Genomic DNA, 8749 nt, shown 5'->3' with positions numbered 1-8749 from the left:
TCGAGAAGAAACAGCACGTAACGCTTAATGACATCAAATGGTCACGACCCAAGTTTGAAATCTCTTCTGAAGGAACAGCATCTCTACTAATCCAGCTCCCGCTATGAGCGCACCAGGGCAGTGGTTCAAGGATGACTCGGAGGGAAGGCTGCCATTTCCTGACTCACCAGCCCCGCTTCCTGTTGCCTGGCCTTTCAAGTCTCCGTCCCGTTACCAGCTCCTAAAGTGAACCCTCTTATCGTGTGAAGTGCAATGAAGTCACAGGCCCCCATAGACTGTGTCTATACATACTCTCCCTCCTCCCTGTTTTTGTCTGGAAATTCGTTGCTCATACTGCTCATACGAACATTTTTCTCACTAAGATCCAACTAAAATTATTCATAAAATGATTCAGGTTTGCCAGTAACTGTGTGGATTGTGAGAGTTTATTAAGTTGTTTTGCACCTATGGATGCTCTGATGCTATGAAAAGTCTTCCTATTAGGCTTTAGTCATAAAAAGTTGGAAACTCACCTGATAGCGCTCTTCCTGTCAAAAATGCAAGTAGAATGAACACAGAAGTACTTAGTAAAAAACCCTCCCATTAACAGCAGCAGATTTGAGATAGGGATGCTACTCCCAAATGATAAAAAAAAAAAGTCTTCCTCTTTATCTCAGTGATACGGTGCATGTTTATCTGCCTCCTCCAAAAAAACAGAAAAACAGACCTAAACGAGAACATATACCGAGACATTTCACAGTGAGAAGTCACGATCTTTTAGGTATAATCTTAACCAATTAGGTCTGTCTGTTTTAGTCTGTGCAGGCAAGCCTAATTAACAACTTCAAACAGCATTTCGCAAAGTGCTAGCTCTAATCTTAAAATATATAAATCACTAGGGAAAACTGCACATAGCCCCTGATCTGCTACGCTTGTTTCTGGAGAGACCTTTCGCGCAGCTCTACTCAAGTTCAGTCACGTGTACAAAACACTAATGAAATAGGTGAAATTCACTATGGGGTGAAATTCCAGTGGGGTCGTGAGCTTGCCTTGGGTAGCCTTAAGGAGGTGTATTCTGATCCCACTTGGGCTGGACCTGTGTAGTAATTAGGAAGTGAATGGGGAGGGAAGGCAGCCATTCTGACCACACCGGCAATGCTAGGCAATGGAAATTCAGAGCCCTCTGTTTTAAAAGTTTTTTTAAAAAACAGGAACACTCAAAGCCTGGCACAAGTCTGGAAAATTACTTTGTAACAAGGAAAAACAAGGAGAGATCAAAAGTGTTTCATTTTCCGTGCCAATATCCAGGCTCTGAAGTAAAGCAAAATTTCCTGAATTTCTGCAAACAAAAGAAATTGCCTTTTGTTTGAGGCAATCAGTAGCAAGGATGAAGAAATAATGCCCAACAAGCTGTAAGAGAAAGAAAAGAAAGCAGAAATGTGGAGAGAAAATTACACAGTGAAATTCATTGTGGAAAAATGCTGTTAATACAACTGCATTGCAACTAATACACAGCTAATAGGAAATAAAAAGATGCTGCATGAGAGAGAAACAGCAAATGCTCACAATATCAAAGAGACAGTGGCCACAAATGAACTATGAACTGATGGGGCATTAAGGCATCTGGTCTGCAGTACCCAAGCATAGTTTTATCTCCCTGGTCCATGCACCTGTCTTAACAATATCCCAACTCCATGCCATGGGAAACCTTAGTGAGCACCAATGCTACACAATAATTTGGTCTCGCAGGAAGGAAGTGCAGGTGCAGAGGCCAAAAGGGCCCTACAGAGCCCTCTGACCTGGCCTCCGTCTGTGCCAGTAGTTTGCTTTTCAAGGGAAGTGCCTTACTGTATGCAGATGCAGCCATAGGTCTGCTTCCTCTTGAGGTTCTCTCTAAACTCTTCTTCTGGCTCATTGCTGAGGTCACCCCACTGGAGATCTCCGTAGTGGTTCTTGCAGCCTCATTTTCCATCCCACACACTGGAAAGACCCCATTTTCAACATTTACTGTGGATCCCTTCTTTGTTTTCTTTTGTCTTCCATCTCTGTTGCCACCAACATGCAAACAATTTAAGAATTCTTTCTGGCTCATGGAAGCAACATAACGAAGCAGGGAATAATAGGTACAAAATGAGCGTCTGTGGCTGAGAGGGGTTCCATGTTGGGCAGATGTAAAAACAACAGCAAACAAATACAAAATCAATTAACCCATGCCAGAGAAATTACCGAGGACCAGATGAGAAACAAGATGCAGAGGTACAAAGCTCAGCCTGTCCTGAGAAAGCCAGAGAGGCTGTTGACAAGTAAGTTTATCATTCTGTGTCCCACCAACCTCCTATTACCGCATCCAGCAACCATCAGCCCACCCAAGTCCTAGTGTCAAAAGAGCTGTATGTTCTCTCTGATAAATGTAAAGAGTTGTGGAAAAATATGTCCAAACCCCAAAGCCTCACACACAGCACCTTACTTTTTTTGACTGTTATACAACCACCTTGAGTAATTTCCAAAATCATGGTCAGACCCTAATGAATAATTTTTCAAAACAATATTGTGGTTGTTTCTGTTAACATGTTGAGCGTATAATTTTAATTTCTTCATTTGGAGTTACTCTGTGCTAATAGCGATTATGTTCCTTTCAGGAGACAGCAGAGAACAATGCAGCTGCACTCAGTCAGGGGGCATCTTCTGGAAGGAGAAGGAAATTGTGCTTTTCCAAGAGCAACTGAGCAACTTTTCGGGGAAAAAGTTTCTGGAGTACAGAGCAAGTCAGACAGAGTAGAGAAATGCACAAGGAGGAGGAGCCTGCAGCACAAGCAGAGACAGGAGAGCTCTGAGAGAGGCAGAGGACACATACGCAACCAAGGGCCCAAGTTGACATAAATACTTCTCCAGGATGCTGAGAGGAGATTGCAAAGACTTTGTTACAGTGCAGGAAGCCACTGAAAACTGTAGGCTGAGAAAAAGACCAGAACATAAGGGCACAGTGGGTAATGAGGGAGAACGCAGAAATGGGTTAAAAACATTTCATTTCCATTGTCTCCAAGTCTCTTTTTTTAAAAATATTAACTGGTCTAGCTTATCTTCTAAAGAAGCTCATGTTCTCTTTGGCAGCATACATACTAAAATTTGAATGATACAGAGAAGATCATCATGGCACCTGCACAAGTTGTTTTGGGAGTGGTAGGAATGTTCCACAGTACAGGAAATATATTGGCATAAAGGAGCAAGTCCAGCAGCAGGCCATCAAACTGGTCAGGGGCTGGAGCACAGGTATATGAGGAGAGGCTTAGAGAAATTAGTCCCTTCAGCTTGGAGAAGAGGTGGCTCAGAGGAGACCTGACTGCTGAAACTACCTGACCTCAGGATACAGAGAAGACAGAGTCACTCTTCTTGTAGGTGCACAATGACAGGCAATGGACACAAGTTGGAGCATGAGAAATTCTAATTAAATATAAGAAAAAGATTTTACCGTGAAGGTGGTCAAATACTGGAATAGAGGACGTGGGCTCTCCATCTTTGGAGGTGTCGAGGGCTTGACTGGGCATGGCCCTGAGCAACCTGATCTTGACTAGACCTCCTCTAAGCAGGGGATTGGACTAGATGACCTCCAGAGGACCCTTTCAACATAAATTCTTCTGTAAGATTGTGAAATTCAGCTTTCTAGATTCAATGAGTTGATGTTTTTAGATGTTCTTCACCTTAAAGACAAGGTGCAAGAAAGATCTGTCAGAGACCCAACCTAATCAGGCTGATCAAAGAAATGTCATGGCATTTTTGTGAATAATGTTTGTGTTTTATACTGTTGTTGGCATATTACTCCTTCTTATTTGTATGTCCTGTAAGACATAGCTACCCTGGGCACCTGGTTTGCCAAGCTATTTAAAATCCCTTCTGTTTGTATTACCTCTGTGCCCTGCTCTCAACTCGTAACTTGCATCAACACTAGCCCTATCCCTTGAGGATTAAAAAGGTTTCTACAGGTAGTAGTCATATGATTGTAGGGTAATGAAGCTCAAAATACACATAGTTTGTTTCCATTTTTTTTCCTAAAAGGAAATGTATATTTTCTAAGCACAGGCAGTGCTTAGCCTGTCTCCTTACCTTCTAAACTACAGATTATAGTAGCAAAACAATTAGGTTCCTTACCTGCATATGCACACACACACATATTCACATCTATACATATACACATGTACCAGGCATATTGAGTCTTGTGCATTTACTGTTTTCCATCTCATGCTTTCACAGAATACCCATACCTTCTGCATCGGCAGTACGGTGACTCAGCACTGGTCCCATTCTTTGGTGTGCTGACCATCTGCACCCGGTGTATCTCAGGGCGGCTTCCAGGCTGCGTTCTCGTTGAGAGCACTTACACAGGAATACAATGCCTCCTGCATAGGTGCACTCTTCACAGCCCTCCCTGCTGCATGGTTGGCTTTGCTCTGTAAACCAGGGACAGCCCTATCACACAACTAGGAACACTTCTCCTGCGTATCAAAGCTGACAAAATGTGAGAGGACATGTGAGTCACACAACTTGCCATACCTTCCCTTCGTGCTAGCTTTTTTGTTTACTTTACAAGTAAGAGATCAATACTGAGAAGAAAAGAAGTCAGGATTCTGAAGTTCTCCTTTTAGATTTGCCACAGACTCACTTACCAGTCCCCGGTAGGCTACTTCATATCCACATCTCAGCTCCACCATATACAAGAGGGGTGATTATAGCAACATCATAGCAGAAGCCATGGGACTTCACACCTACAGAGCTCTTTGCAAATATAAACTGCACAAAAATATACATTCTTTTCTGTAACACCACCAAAATAAAATGCATAGAAACTGGTAATTCCTCACAGTTTCTCTGCTGGCATGGAGTAAGGAGTGGCCTCAGTGGCAGAACGTTGAGTCTTTGCTCACAATCTACGATCTCAGACAAGCAAGATTCGCCGGTTTAATGAGATACTGCAAGTTAGTAAACCATTTCATTGCTTTGGTCCCTCAGAAGTGTGCTAGGCATTGATTACAATCACATAGTGTAAGCTGTTCTTGTTTGTTCAGTACCTCAAGTAAGCAGCAGTAACTCCTGATGTGTTTGAACTCTGATGCTGGCATTCCCACACCATACCGTGTTAGACATTCAGACAACTGTGCTGATCACATATTTCCTCTAACTTTAATAGGCCTTTCAGGAATGAACAAGCATTCCCTTGTATACTACTATGGTTCCCATCACTTGATGGTCACACTTAATTAACCACTAGTTTAGTAGAGAGCTGGTTACACTTCATTTCATTAAGTGATTTCATGATCACCAGAGGTACACTGACAGCTCTGTTAGCTGAAGCTATGTGAAAAGGGGCAGCAGAGACAACAGTAATATTTTGCAGCACTTCCTCATCAGTGATTTTCCAGGCACTACTCTTACAGAGTACAGCTAGTTACATTTCCATTCCTGTTTCGCTTTTTGATTCAAGGCAACCTCAGCCTTGAGGTAAGATAGACCATATCCTATTACTAGTACATTTAGCAATGTTGGTCCCTGCGTCCTTGAAGTTATAATTTTTATATAAAGTATATACTAAGAATTTCTTCATCTGTCTTCCCTCCTTTAGGCTTTTCTGTTCATGGTCAGCAAATAAATGTAATTAAAGGACAACTTCCTATTTAAAAATGTAAACAAGAATCAACTGGAAAACAAGAAAATGCTAAAAGGTTCTACAGCAGGATAAACCAGGCAGTTTAAAAACACTAGGCAATTAACTCTAAAGTATTTAAGTATCCCATGACAGGAAAAAAAACACCAATGTTACATATATTAGCATAAGAACATGCACATTACAGGATACCTGTAAAACTGTACATTAAAGCTGCATACCACAAAAACCTTCTCACAATAGTTTATGCTCATTCATACGGATATGAAATGCACAGATAGTTCAACGTTTCTAATATGAAAGCATTTTCTTCTAATTGAATGTGGGAAATTTTACATCTCTATACTTGAAACTTAGATCTAAAGTTCAGTCCACCCATGTTTTAAGCCATATTTCGGTTTAAGAGAGAAAGAAGTGTTAGGAAAACACCGTCATAAAGGAGGGTGAGATGAAGGAGGTATAGATGCATAGCACAAAGCAAAAATAATGCCAGTGACTTGAATTTTGTTGTGAAGCCCTTTATCTCTGTCACAGAGATTTGTGTTCAGAAATTGTGAAAATTCATAATCAAACTGTATTTCATATAAAACCAACAACTTTGCTCTAACTATCTAGACTTTAGTGCAAATCATATGAGGAATAGCAGAACATTTACCACTCACTATAAGCAGACAAGAAGAAAAACAGAAGTATCTTGCGGCAAAGAGTCAAATGATGTGTCCACTTGTTACTGCCATTCCTTGGAGAGCTGTTCCATGTAAGGATCACGAGAATCCCATGTTGATGACGAGCTTCCTACGAATTTCTTCTTTTTTCACTTTCCTATATGTGTTATGCTATTATGGTTTGTGATGAGACGGATTTGTCACTGGAGTGCAGAATATAAGGGAGCTGCTTGTTTCAGGAAGTCCTGGGAGGAATTCTGTCTCGTGTGTCTTCACAAACACACATATACTACAAAAAAAAAACTCATCTAGCAATAGAACTAGATAATAATGTATGGAAAAATGCAGCATGCTGTCCCCCACCCAGCTCACAACACAGTTACGAGAAGTTCCATGTAAATTGTGTGAACCTTCCTTAGAAATTACACTTGCTACTGATGGGGAAAAAAACAATCCCACACTGCTTTTTACAACTGGCCTGCACAAAATATTATTATAAATAGTTTATATTCCTGTAATATCATTCACACATGTACTCTTCAGAGTAACTATGGTGGATCCATATCACTATTGCAACTTAAAAGGCAGAGTAAATGACATGCCAGACATTTAAGTGACCTGTCCAAAGTTGTGAAACAAGTTACAGATATCCTGGCTGTCTCCAGCCCTCATACTCTGCAAAGTACACCCCAACTACAGTTTGTACTGAGTCATTTAGCCACAGATACTGTAAGCAGAAAGAAATTACCTTACTCAGGTCTTAGAAGGGTGATACTTTGTGTACTCAATAAATCAAGGAAAAGGAAATCAGCAATGGGCTTTGAACCAAAAATGCAAATTCATGGCAAGGTTATTCAGATTTGGTTATCAAAAGAAGAAGAGATTCTTACTGCCTTAAGGGGAAGTCACTAGGGGTTTCTAGATTAGATCTCTTGTTCTGCTAGCACACAAACCCTAATTCCTTCAAGAAAAACTTTGCCTTTTTCAGGTAGGTGAGGCATAGATCAATAGCGATAATGACCTCACTAGTGCACTAATGAACAGACGATTACTAACTGTAACAGGATCTAAATAAACATTCACCTCCATGTCTCTTGGCTGGATGATTTGCAAAGCATTCCTCATGCTGCATATGACATATTTTAACTGACCATTTAAAGAGCCTTTCTCATGTACCTTCATATGTTTCTGGGCTGCCAGCTATTTGCATTGACTGGACACTTAAGTTTTAAAGTGCTGTGCATTCTCTGTGGTACTAGAAAAGCAACATTATTGATAATAAAGACAAGATCCAGCAGGGAAAACAGGAGAAAATCCAACAAATCTTGGATTCATAGGAGACTCAAAGCTGCATGATTCAAATACCAGAAATTCACTTTCAGGAGTTTTGGCAAGTTTTTATAACCAGTAAATTATTACTAGTTTTCCTTGGTATTCATTATAACAACATTAATAGTAGTGGATTCCTTTGTACATGTTTGATTTTAATATCCAAATCTGTGAGAATCCCACAAATTACAAAGTCATAGAAGGAAATCTAAAAGCATCTTTATCCAAAAAATTGTTCACATTAATTTATTAACAAACACCACTTTCCAAGATTTCAAACATTTTATGACTCCGGAATCATGAAGAATTATTTAATTTGTGCTCAGTTTGTAAATATGCTGCTATATACACAAAAACTACTCCCACAATTTATCATGTTGCTTCTCCATTATTAGAATTTGCCCCTTGCCTCACTGCACATCGACTTAACTAAAACTGTTATTGTATCAGGTGGAAGGAGTGAAACAGTTCCTACTCTAGGAGTTCCAGAAATTGAAAGAAATGTAGGCAACAGAAAAGCATCTCAAGTTTCTCTCACTGAGAAGTGTGATGGGAGTTTGGCAGGAGCCCCACAGTTGATATCTTTCTCTTACATACAATTCTCCCTTTCAATTTCTAGTATACATAGGCCAATAAGAAAGGCCAACCCCTTGTTCCTTTCATTTGCCCACCTCTCTCAAGGCAGTATTTCCTCTCAGTTAAACATACATATTACAACATAAAAACACTGATATGGAAACATTCTCCTTTTTAACAGGCAGATACTCAGAGGCTGAAGATTTAGTCCTCACTGAAAGGCTTTGCCAACATCACTGCTGCTAATGGTTATGACATTTTTTCACCGGGAGGCATGGACACAGTGTGACAAAAGCATTGTTGACATCCATCCTTCACATTTGATTTTATGTATATCTTCCATAAACACATGAATACCTATTTTGTCTCACAAGCATTTAAATAAATGAATTTTGCAATCACCAAACAGCTAAGTGACATAGCTCTGGGCCACAATCCCACATGTCTAGATACGTAGCTTTTAAGCACCACTTCTCCAGAAATGATCTAGTGGAAAAGCTCTGATTATTTTTTCCTGAAGAAAAACATGGGCTCAAAAAGAAGC

The 8749-nt window shown here is 40.2% G+C and overlaps 1 non-coding gene across 1 annotated transcript; it reads left to right on the top strand.

Annotated features, from left to right (window-relative positions):
• Positions 1 to 3074: 3074 nt before the first annotated feature.
• Positions 3075 to 3180, top strand: LOC137661668 (U6 spliceosomal RNA). Its single transcript, XR_011047892.1, has one exon. It is a non-coding gene; the product is annotated as a U6 spliceosomal RNA (small nuclear RNA).
• Positions 3181 to 8749: the final 5569 nt, after the last annotated feature.

This window comes from Nyctibius grandis, chromosome 3 (assembly GCF_013368605.1).
Source record: "Nyctibius grandis isolate bNycGra1 chromosome 3, bNycGra1.pri, whole genome shotgun sequence".
Taxonomy (NCBI): Eukaryota; Metazoa; Chordata; class Aves; order Nyctibiiformes; family Nyctibiidae; genus Nyctibius; species Nyctibius grandis.
The sequence above is the reverse complement of the archived record's forward strand: the minus strand, read 5'-3'. Positions and strand labels throughout refer to the sequence as shown.